Below are 13110 nucleotides of genomic sequence, written 5' to 3' on the forward strand. Positions count from 1 at the left end.
GGATGGAATACAGATAAGCAAATAAGATTTTAATCTGAAATACACCAATCTTTCCTTTTTTATTATTAATTTTATGGGGCAACATATTTTGGTCATTTTTTTCCCTTTCCTCAACTCCTCCCAAACTTTCTTGATTTAGTTTTATTTTATAAATTTTTTAAATTTTAGAATTTGAAGTTTGTAAATGCTATTTTTCCCACACAGTAGTAGGTATATTGGTACAGGATATATCTGTTAATATAGAAATTGTATTTCTCTTCTGTAAACATCTGTTTTGTTTTAAATATCTAGAAAGATTAAATATGAATTTGTAGTTGGATGTAAGGAATATGAAGGAAAAAGCCCTTTAATGATAATAAATTATATGATACAAATTAAGTTAATCATTCAGCAATTGTTTAATATTTCATGAGCACTGTTAGTCCCTAGTAAAAGATATTTAATCTTACCCCTACTACATCATTTCTTTCATAATGATACACATTTTTAGAATAATATAGCCATCTAGATACAACATGATATCAGACTTCATAGCACAATATACTGAGTGAGAATATGTGGGTAGAAGATTGGCTATGAAACTTGATGTGAAACTTCAGTTTAACTATTTTTTGTAAAATGAAAACATTTGAGAGAAACATTGGAAAATAGTGGAGGTGGAGATGCTTAAGTTCTACTTGCATTCCTTAACCAACCTCTCCTCCTTTCTGTCCACCCTTCTCTTCTTTGGTTAGGTATCACACTGCATCCAAAGCTGGATTGAACCTCACTGTGTATCCCAAGTTGACCACAGACTCATGATTCTTCCTGCCTCAGCATCCCAAAAGCTAGAATTACAGATAAATACTATCATGTCCACCCGCTTCCCTACTAATCACTATCTCTGTGCCCAGCTTCTATTTCTTCTATGCATAAATGTATAGAAAACAAAGTAATTGTATGTTTATAATACATTTACATTTAACATGAAATTTCTTATATAATGCTCTCTCTTTTTAAGACAGTCTTGGTATTCTAAAATTTTCAGGCCCTTCTGCCTACCAAGAGTTGAGATTACAGGCATGAACCACCAGGCCAACCTAATACTCTTATTTTATTGGTTTTATAGTAATTCTAAGTGAACCATATTAAGTTAATTTCTATTAGTAGACATTTAGGTTATGTCTAAATTATGTTTTTCTGCATTTATATAAGCTGTTTTCCTGTGTTTAGAATTTTTTCTGAAACTAGATTGACAAAAAATGAAGTTACAGAGTCAAAAGTTCTAGCATTTTACTATTGAGTTAACTGAGCTGTTTTGTTAACAGAACTTGTTTGATACAGAGGCTGACAAATACTCAGATGCTTTGAGAAATGAATGAAGCGTTGTTAACTAAGACCTACAGATGGGAGCTTGAAAAATTGTTGTCCTTCTCATTTTAAAAGCTCAGGATCATGGGTAGTTTGCTTATTTTTCTTTTGTACTTCACATTCCCTTCTGCCATATGAAGACAGTGATATCTGTGGGGGAAGCACCTTGCTCAGGGCCATAAAGCATGTATAGTCAGAACAAAATTGAGGTCTGGCTTCTGGGCAAAAATTCTAGCTTTACCAAGGCTTGATACTTTAGAATTATCTAAGTATGAAATGTTAAGTTCCATTCCATAATGGATATTCTCTTTATTCATTTGTCATTTTCAGCCTGAAGCATAAGTGATAACTTCAAGAGTCATAACATATGTCTCAACCATTTTGCTTTGGTTGTAATCTTATATCCATTTCACAGCCATGTCTGTGCTTCTTTTGCACTATGTCCTAAAGTTGCTTGAAGGTACTAAATGCATGAGCAACACCCATTACTGCTGGTTGTAGGTTTAACTATATCCCTGGAACTGGAGTTACAGGTAAGTGGTCTGATGTCAGTATTGGTATCTGAATTTGGGTCCCCGCAGGAGCTGTATGACCTCTTACCTGCTGAGCCACTTCTCCAGACCCTATTGTTTCTTTTTAATCAATTTTTATTCTCTCTCTCTCTCTCTCTCTCTCTCTCTCTCTCTCTCTCTCTCTCTCTCTCTCTCTCTCTCTCTCCTTCCTCCCTCCTTCCCTCTCTCTCTCTCTCCCTCTCCCCCTCCCTCCCCCCCCCCTGTGTGTGTGTGTGTGGGGTGTATGTTTGAATGCTCTCAAGCCAAAAGAGAGAGTCAGATCCTGTGGAGCTGGAGTTATAGGCAGTTGTAAGCTACCCAATGTTAGTGCTAGAAACTAAACTTGGGTTCTCTACAACAATAGTATATGCTCTTAACAGCTGAACCATTTTGCCAGCCAAACCCCTTCCTACTTGAGTTCCTTAACAAAATATGTTTGGAAGATCTTTTTCTTTCTGAATCCAAAGACAAGTGATTCAGTTCTAGTTTGAGATTAGAGATGCATCTACTACAAGATAAATGGTTTTATTGGTTTATATATTAGAAATTGTTTATATTGATTTATATATTATCTGCACAGAGTTACTTTGAGCTTTAAACAGTTTGTTTGAAATTCAAACAGAATATTGCAGGTTTCATCTGCACATAAATACTTATGTAGATTATTTTGAAGTTAAATTAAAGAATATAGTTTTGTTTGTGTTCCTTTGACTCTTGACAGGCTTTTCTATAGTCATATTAAGCCATATGGATGAACCTGATGTATACAGGACTTTTCAGCAAATTGTTTAAAAGATACTATGCCTTGATCATGATTTTGAATAATTTGTGCTTTGGATATATGATAATTCCATTTGCTTTTTGAGTTGCTGTGGTTTGAGATCATGTGATGGAAGCTTCATCCTGTATGGCAATGATGAGAGGTGGTGTACTATAAGAGGCTATCTTAGTTACTTTTCTATTGCTGTAATAAAACACCTGACCAAAGAAACTTAAAAAGAAAGCATTTAATTGGGCCTATGGTTCCATAGAGTCTATGATGGTAGAGACCAGAACAGTTGAGAGCTTACATTTCAAGTACAAATAGGAGACAGAGAAAGTACACTGGGAATGGCATGAGCCTTGAGTACTCAAAGCCCATACCTAATGTTGCACTTCCTCCAGCAAGGTCACACCTAATCCTTCCCAAACATTTCCATGAACTGGTGAGCAAGTTTTCAAATATGAGACTTTTGTGGTGGGGCAGGTGTGTGTGTGGTTCTCATTCAAACCACCTCAGAGGGGCATCCAATGAAGTGTATTAGAGGTACTGCCCTCAGACAGGAATAGTGCTTGTAGAATCCTGTTTTTGTTTGTTTGTTTGTTTTGTTTTTGTAAGAGTACATTATAAAAATATGAGCCTGGCTCTTGACTCTCTGACTTCTTGTCTTGCAACAGGCTCATTCTGTGATACAATTAAAGGACCACTTAACAGAACTAAGATTTTGGCATCATGCCTTTAAACATCCATAATGATGAACTAAAGAAACCTCTGTTCTTTATAAAGCACCTTACTAAGCCTGAATCAGAAATATGACACAAGGGTAATTAGGGGTAGACAGTGATCAAACAGGAAATACATTTCAGATATTTTTAGTTTCTTAAGTAAACCCATCTTAGCCTAAGTAATTTTGAATTCCCCAAATCATAACTGAAATATAGAGAGTAAAAATAGGAAAAAAGCTGGGCGTTGGTGGCACATGCCTTTAATCCCAGCACTCGGGAGGCAGAGGCAGGTGGATCTCTGTGAGTTTGAGGCCAGCCTGGTCTACAAAGCGAGTTCCAGGACAGCCTCCAAGACAATACAGAGAAACCCGGTCTCGAAAAACCAAAAAAAAAAAAATGTAGGAAGGTCAATGAATAACAGTCTCTTGAATTTCCTTCTATTATGTTCAAAGGTACTTTGGTGCCTGGCTGGACTAAATTGAGGATGAACTGCCTACCTTTCATTCTCCCCTGCTCTCCTCTCTCCTTTCCTTTTTTCCTTTTCTTCCTTCCTCTCTTCTCTCACCTGCTCCTCCCTCCCCCTTTTCTATTGTTTGTGGTGATTTTTTTCTAGTCTCAAAATTCAGGCTTTCAAACTTGCTATATAGCTGAGGATGACCTTGAATTTCTGATCCTTTGCCTCTACCTCCTAAGAGGTTGGAATTATAATAGATGTGCTCCACTCTGTCTATCCAGGCAGTTATTTCTCAGTGAAGTAGTTCAGAGATGAAAATGAAGCTTTTATCTACTTCCAGCTGTGGTGGTACCTGCTTGTATCTCAGCACAAGTTCAGCCTGAGCTACCAACAAGTGAACAAATAGCTAGATTTTGTGCATGCCTTATCATTCTAATTTCCGCAAGAGAATCATTAGTTCAAGGTCAGCTGGATCTCAAAACAAAACTGATTGAAAAAAATGTATTTGTGGAATCACCAAATCAAGGTATTTAATGTGTTCTACTATGGGGTTTCTATTGTGACTGAAGAGTTGGTCCTACAAGATGGCAGTGTTGAAAGTGCCAAGGAACCTTTGTGAAATAAGGCCTAATGAGAGATCTTTGAAGAACTTGAAGCATGTCCTCTGAAGATAGTTCTTAGGAGGGATTTGTTTTAAAAGAAATATGTCTGTCCCCACCTAGCTATCTCTGCTATTGGTTTGAGAAGTAACCCCTTGGTTTCTTCTGCTATTGCTGTTTGCATTGTGAAGTAAAACAGAAGTGACTTTTGCTAAGCCTGCATCATACCATTTGAGCTTTTAGCCTCTTAAAAAAAGTGGAGAAAACCTGTATTGATGGGGGAAGTCCTTCTGTGTATGTGTTTGTCTTATTGGTTGATAAATAAAGCCTGTTGGCCAATAGGGAAGCAAGATAGGTGGGACTAGGAGATAAGGAGGAGTCTGGGAAATGTAGTCAAGAGTGGAGAGTCACCAAATAGGACGTGAGAGGAGTAAGGGGTTCAGACCCTTTCTCTGGTGAGAGAAAACCACATGGAAATACTCAGATGAGCAGTTATGGGTTAATAATTAAGTCAGAGCCAGCTGACAAGAAATCATAGCAAACAGCCAACAGCTTCTTAATTAATATAGCGTCCTGTATGTTCATTTGGGACTGATGTGGCTCTGGGACCAGGCTGGTGGGAAGAATCTTGTTACACTGCATAATGTAACTCAGCTCAGGTTATTTCATTATGGTAAGAAGCTGACTAATAGCCGGGCGGCGGTGGTGCACGCCTTTAATCCCAGCACTCGGGAGGCAGAGGCAGGTGGATCTCTGTGAGTTCGAGGCCAGGCTGGACCGACAGCTTCCAAAACAATACAGAGAAACCCTGTCTCGTAAAAACCAACAAAACAAAACAAAAAAAGAAGCTGACTAATAACTCCCATTCTCTTGTTGGTGTATGTCTGTTCTTGTTGAGTGAATATGGGTATGCATGTAGAGGTCACATTTGGGTGTCAGTCCTTGCCTACATTAAGACAGGATCTCTTTTATTGTTCACTACTGCTTATGCCAGGCTAACTGATCTCCAAGCTTCCAGAAATTTTCCTGTTTCTATCCCCCATCTCGCAGTAAAGGCACACTACGATTACAGACATGTGCTGCTTTGTCCAGCTTTGGGTTCACCATGGGTTCATGGTTTCCAAACTCAGGTCATCAGACTTGTGTGGCACTTTATCCACCTAGCCATCTCACTAGCCCTACACTTCCACTTTTTTATTTGAGGTAGTAACATTTAGAATGTTTTTTAACAATTTTCAAATACACACAGTATTATTAACTATTGTCACTACATTATCCAATGATGCTTTTGAATTTATTTTTCCTAATTAGAATTGTGTGATCTTTATCCAACATCATGTTATTTTCCATACTCTCCAGCCTCTGGTAGTCAGCATTTTACTCTGTTTCTATGAGTTGGAACTTTTAAGGTAACATTTGAGAGTGATTGTGTGGTCCTTGGCTTTCTGTGATTGTCTTATTTCACTTAACAAAATGTCTTCTAGCTCCATGCATATTGCCACAAATAACTTAAATTTATCCTTTTAATGGCCAACTAGTACTCTTCTATAATTTAACATTTCTTTATTGAATATTTGGGAATGTCACATCATGCACCCTAATTCTGCTCATCTCCCAGTCCCTTCATATCCTCCCCTCATGCTTGCAGTGCCCCCTCAATTTTTTTAAATCAAACTAAATGAAACAAAAGGAAAAAGGAAAGGAAAACAAAAGCAAGCAAGCAAACAAAAAGCCTCTTTGCTTCTCCATCTTTCCTTCCACTCCAATACCTCTCCATTAGTCTTGGTGGCATTGGAAATCACTCGGTACACCCTTTTGTCCAATCAGCTTTATTTAACAAATATTCATTGCAATGAGTCAGTAGTCTGTTTCAAGGCCTCTGAATTTTGGTAAACCATCATTACTGGATCCTCACCAAAACTCTTAGATATCCTGCAACCACCCTGACCAGTCCTTTCATGAGCTCCAGCAGGTTCTAGATAGGGTAGATGTTAGGGTGGGCAACACCGGACCCCACTGTGTGCCTGGGTAGTAGTAGTTGAACTGCTCAGTCCAGGCCAATGGGGCTGTCCTCCTCAGGTGAGTGGTGGGGCCTGCTCCACCATGCCATCTGGATCAGTTCTTCAGCCATGATGAGGGGTGGACCATATCTCCCCAGTGCAGGGGGTGGGTAGTTCTCCCATGAAAGTCAGGGCCAGCCCTCTTGCCGCGTCCAGTGAAGGGCAGGGTCAGTGAAGGGCAAACTGAGAATGACCCTCTGATTTTGTCATACATGGTTTCTATGCCCCTTCCCCAGGTGACATGGACCACAGACATAAAAACAGACCCCAGCTGCAGCAGGACCACAGACCCAACATGGCCCTCAGCATCAGCTTAGGCCTGGACAACATCCTGGCTCCAGGTCAAAGCACAGGCCACTAAGATCAGGATGGCTCTGGTGGCATTGCCCTTGGGCACCATTAAGGCCATAGGTAGTGGCCCCAACAATGGGATTCCATGTAATCTTTGGTGGCAGCACAGACCCCGGCTATGGTAGGATCAAGGACTCACCCATGGTCCTCAACAGAAGTAATGGTCTGCTACCATTGCCCCAAGTGGCAGTGCAGACCACTAAGATTGTCATGGCCCCAGTGGCAGCTTGGCCCTTGGACAATAATAAGGCCCCAGGTCTAGACATCCACGTGGAATTCGATGGAAACAGGAACCTTGAACAATAACACAGACTGGTTGCAGTAGGGCCATGGACACTGACACAGCTCTGGTCAGCATGTCACCATGGCATCAGGTAGCAGCATAGCCCACTCAGAGCTACATGGCCCCTGTTGTAGCATGACCCTCAGCCACTAACATGAACTCAGGTGACTGACCTGACCCCAGGCCTACACAGACCTCGGTGGCAACATGGACCATGGCCTTCAACACAGACCCCAGCTGTGATAGGACCACGGATCTAGACATGGTCCTTGGAAGCAGCCCGGGTTTGGATGTTATCATGGACCCTGTTAGTGGTGCTAAATAGTATTCTAATGTGCATATGTACTAAATTTTTCTTATACATGTGCTAATGGACATGGCTCACCTCTTTGTTTTGTTTGGGACTCAGGAACTAATGCAGGCCAGACAAATGCTCTTCTGCTGAGCTACACTCCTGTAACTAATGCAGCAGGAAACATGGGAGTATAGTTTCATCTTTGACATACTGATTGTTTTTATCCTTTGAAAATACATTGAATAGCAAGACTGATAGATTATATGATAGTTTTAGTTGTTTGAAAAACTTCCATGTTGTTGTCTAATTTACCTTCCCAATGAGAGTACACAAGGTTTTCTCCATATTCCTAGGAACGTTTATCTTTCATCTCTTAAAAAATTAGCTACTCTGATAGATGTGAGGCAACAACACTTATGGTATTGATTTGTATTTCTCTGATTAGTGATGTTTATCACTAATGATGTTTATCATTTTGTCATAAGCTATTGTTCTGTTGTGTCTATTGAGAAATTTCTATTCTGGTACTTTGCCTACTAAAATTTTTAACTGTCAAGTTTATATTTCCTAATATATTTTTCTATTATGGTTTACAAAATATTAGTATGCTTTATGAATTTATTTTCCCATTGCACTTAGATGATTGCGTGAGTATCCCTTTGGCATACTGATTTTTTATCTTTTAGATATTGACTATCTATTCTGTCTCCTTGGTCTGTGTGTTTATTTTTATTCAGTATCAATCGATTTTGAGCTTGTGTGTGTTGGGGGGGGTGTGCTCCTTTATAAAGCTTAGAATTTCTGTCTTGATTTTTGTGAAAAGTGTCATTGGAATTCTAATAGAAATCAAACTTAAATCTGTACATTGCTCAAGATCATATAGATTTTCTTCTTGTTTTTTGAGATAATGTTCCTCTGCATAGCCCTAGTTATCTTGGAATTCACTCTGTAGGCCAGGCTGGCTTTGAACTCAAAGATCTGCCTGCCTCTGCCTGCCAAGTACTGGAATTCAAGACACATGCCACCACTATCTGCATAGATATTTTATCACTATTCTTCTAATCTTTGAATGCAGGGTATATTTTTATTGATTGACTACATTTTTCATGCATAGTCTGGTTAAATTCATTCATAATTTATTTTTGTAACTATTGTAAATGGGATTATTTTCTTGATTTCTTCAGATAATCCATTGTTAGTATATAGAAATGGTACTGATTTTAAAAAGTTAAATTTCTTTTGATTTTTTAAAATTAAATGTATGTTTGTGGGTATGATGAGTGCAGGTATCTCCAGAGGGTAGAGGTGTTGGATTCCTATAGATCTGAAGTTACAGATGGTTGTGAGCTGCCCAGTTTGGGTGCTAGGAAGTGAACTGAAGTTCTCTGGAATAACAGTATATGCTCTTTAACTATCGAGCTGTTTCTCCAGTCCCTAAATGGTACCGATTTTAGTGAATTGTTCTGCTATTGTTTGTTTTGCTTTTTTTGAGACAGGATCTTATTAGGTAGCCCAGACTTGAACTCATGGCAATTCTCCTGCCTCAGCCTCCCAAGTGCTCCAACTATAGTCATATAACACCATGTTTGTCTTTGATTTTTATATATTGATTTTGTAATCTGTAATTAAAAAATAAATTTTAACAGTTATTGGTTTATAATTTTATTCTTGTGTAGCACTTTTTTTCATTGTATGTTCCAACATGTGTGTGCATATGAATTCAGAGACCAGAGATCAGTTTCCAGTATGGTTACTTAATTACTTTCCATCTTACTTTTTGAGACAGGATTGATAATTTGACTAAACTGGCTGGCCAGTGAGCTCAAGGGATCCTCCCATTTCTGTCTCTCCAGTGACAAAATTACAAACATTTGCTATTACACTCAATTTTTAAAGTGGGTTGTTGGTTTTTTTCTCTCTTTTGGCTCTTGGAGGCTTGCCACCCAGCTCTCAAATGAATCACACAGATTTATTCTTTCTTATGAATACCTGGTCTCAGCTTGGCTTATTTCTGTCCAGCTTTTCTTAAATTATTCCATCTATCTTTAGCCTCTGGGCTTTTATCTTTCTCTATTCTATATACCTTTCTTTACTTCTTACTCCATGGTTTGCTATGTAGCTGGGTGGCTTGTTCCTGGTGTCCTTTTTCTGTATTCTTTTCTTGCTTCCCTGATCTTCCCAGATTTCTCCTCCTATTTATTGTCTATGCCTGCCAGCTCTGCCTATCCATTGGATGTTCAGCTCTGTGTTAGAAAAATCAGATGTTTTAGACAAAGTAGCATAGCTTCACAGAGTTAAACAAATGCAACATAAAAGAATGCAACACATCTTTGTATCATTAAACAATAATTCCACAGCATAAACAAATGGGTTCTAGGAATTGAATTCATTTCCACATGCTTGTTGAATAAGCACTCTATTGACTGAACTATCTCCCAGTGTCTTCTCTGGATTTTTCTTTTTAAAATAAAGGTAATGCTGGCCTTTTAAAATGAATTGGTAACTATCCATTTCTTGTCATTTTTTAAAAAGAATTCAAGGTAATGTTAGTTCCTCTTCAAATGTTTGGTTTATTTCAGCAGTGGGAGATGTCTTATTACTTGCTGCACCCGCTGCACAGCCTGTATCCGAGAATGTGCGGAGGGTGTCGGGATTGATGACACAGAGACCAGAAGGCTCCTCAAGAAGGCTCTCCCTCCAGAAAAGCTTCTGCTCCCTCTCTTACCCCTGGCTGGTTCTGCTCTGACACCAGAGACTGACTTGGGTGGGTCAGAAAAGGTGGTTAGTCTTTGGAAAAGGTCGAGGTCAGGGCGTTCCAGTGGGCAAGCCCTTTTCAGGAACTTATTGCCCCAAGTAATTGTATTGTTTTTAGTAAACATGTTTTTAGTAAACATTGTCTTAGAGCTGCCTGGTCCCAGGCTGATGGGGAAGTGGGTCTCTGGCCAAGGTCTGTTGTCCCCGCAATTCCCCCTTTTTTATTTTCTAATGAGGCACTCCTGTCTTAGATCAAGTAGGGTCACCCTCCCTGGTCCATCTTTGGGAGACCTGGCAACCCCTGTCTTAGGCGGGAGGTCTCTTCCCCACAGGTTGTCTGTCATTGGAGAACCTCATGCTTAAATCATCTGTAACCAGACTTCATGGCTACCGGGACTGCCATGGGCTAAGCTGAGCAATACTTGGTTACAGATCTCTTGCCTCTGGAACAAGGCACGTTTGAACACGGCATAAAGCCAGAATGCCTACCGCCACTGCCACCATTTCCAGGACCCCCATTGACATAACGCCTCTCCATCACTGTACCCATCCCCAGATCTGGGCCATAACATTCTACTAGCCTTCCTCTGTTACAAGGGTAACCCGCATATGATTTACAGTTACAATTTGATGGTCAAAACAGTGATAAAGTTTACAATCATTCCAAGATCTACTCAGGAAAGCATTTAGAAAGTGCACTTGCACAGATACATTAGGTACAATAGTTGATGTTACACCTGTAGCATTATAAAAAATATGAACAAGAGGCTTGTTGCACTATCCACAGAGCACCAATTTGTTCCTGTGGTGATGCCATTTGTTGATTTAACATCAGTAGCCTCAGCTAAATATGTGACTTGAGCCAAAGTCTCCTTTTTGTCGCACTAGGACAAGTTGCATTTCTCCAGAAAAATACACTGGCATAGGCATGATTCCAGTAACAGGAACCATCAAGGCTGATATTTCAAGTGACCGTGTCCTGTTCAAATACTGAAAAGGGGCTTTTGCCACTCATCACAGTCCATACCAATTAGTACTTAGCTCTAGGGTATTTATTGCTGTTGTAGACGAGATAACACACATTCATATTTTAGAATCACTTAACAAACCACAACAAGGTCTTAAGTATCCCAAGCTGGCCTATACTACATGATTAACATACTTACTAATATCAGCATGCTCTATAGTTCATTTTAATTATATGTTCACCTTAGAATGTAAGTTTTATGAGTAGAATTTTTGTGCTATTCTTCACCTATCTCTGGTACCTATAACAATGCTTAGCAAATAGTATCCTTGCATGAGTGAAATATTGTTTTAAAGCACTAATATGCCCAAATACTTAGAAAGGAGTCAGTGTGGCTGCCTCATGAAGAGAGTATGAGGACAAATGTCACTGAAGTTGCTGTGACTATGAAAAATGCTTATGAAATTTTTGTTGAAAGCTATAGAAATCTAAGTGTAGAAGTTTGAAAATTTCTCTGAAACATGCTTCATTTTGCCCCCAAGGAAACATTAAGCATTATTAAATTCAAAATTAACTCTTTCCATTTTGCCTCTTTTACTTCCTTGAAATAAAATTCACTTTTAGGTTTTGGTTCTATTTCCTTCTCCTCCAGTTAAGTTTAAAACTTCAAGGAACTTTTGGTATGTGGTTTTTGTTTGATTGTTTTGTTTTTTGAGAAAGGTTCTCACTATATAGTCCTTGATAGCCTGGAATTTGCTTTGTGTTATAACCTTGAACTCAGAGTTCCACCTGCCTCTGCATCGTAAGTACTGGGATTAAAGATCTGCACATAATATCTGGTAGATAAAAAGAATCATATATGCAGTAGACACAGTTATAAAATATCATTTGGTACAATATATATGTCTATGGTCTTCAAAATGCAAAGATTTCTTAATGTTGCTTAAATGAGGTAGAACAGTTTTCTAAGAGGAGATATTTGAGTTGTATACTAGTAGGTTGAATTTACTTTAAAATTAAACAAGGTAAATTACTTGAGTTCCAAGCTGTAAAAGAAAATCATACTGTTAGTGAACTTTAGAAAATAAGAGTATATCTTTCTCTTGTTTTCCTGTTAATGTTTATCATATATAGTGTTTGGACTGTTTATCTTAATATTACTGCATTTTGAGAATCATGTATTCTAGTTATAAATTTTGATCAGCTATTGCAAATATTTCCTCTAGGTCAATGACTCATCTTTACATTTTCTAAAGAGTCATTTGAAAACCACACACGCACACACACACACACACACACACACACACACACACACACACGTGCATGTGAACATGCATGTGTATGGGCATGCAAGTGGAAGACAGAGGACAACCTGAGGTGTTATTCCTCAGGGCACCATCACCTTGTTTTCTTTTTAGATAAGGTCTTGCAATAGCCTAGAATGCATGAATTAGGCTAGGCTGACCGACTGGTCAATGAACAGTAGATATCTGCCTGTCTCTATATTCCTAGCACCTTGGGTTCTAATGATTGAACTCAAATCCTAATGCTTTCAAGACAAGCGTTTTATCAATGAAGCTATTTCTCCAGCCCCTCAATTTTGGTTAAGCTATGCTTAATTAAGTTTTAAAACTGTCTACTGTGTTTCCTTTATTTACATTTTCTACTTTTCACTAGAAATGTAGTTTAGTGCTAGATTGTTTGCCTAGTATATATAAGGCCTGAATTTGATTCCCAGCACCACAATAAACAAACTACACACACACACACACACACACACACACATATATATATATATATATATCCCTATTTGGTTTATTATCTCTCCTCTCTCTACCACCCTCTCAGGTTTTGAGACAGAGTGCCATGTATTCCAGGCTGGCTTTAAACTTACTATGTACCTGAGATGACCTTAAACTCCATATCCTCCTGCTTCCATCTATTGAGTATTGGAATTGTAG

This window comes from Mesocricetus auratus, unplaced genomic scaffold (assembly GCF_017639785.1).
Source record: "Mesocricetus auratus isolate SY011 unplaced genomic scaffold, BCM_Maur_2.0 Super-Scaffold_100003, whole genome shotgun sequence".
In the NCBI taxonomy this organism is placed as follows: Eukaryota; Metazoa; Chordata; class Mammalia; order Rodentia; family Cricetidae; genus Mesocricetus; species Mesocricetus auratus.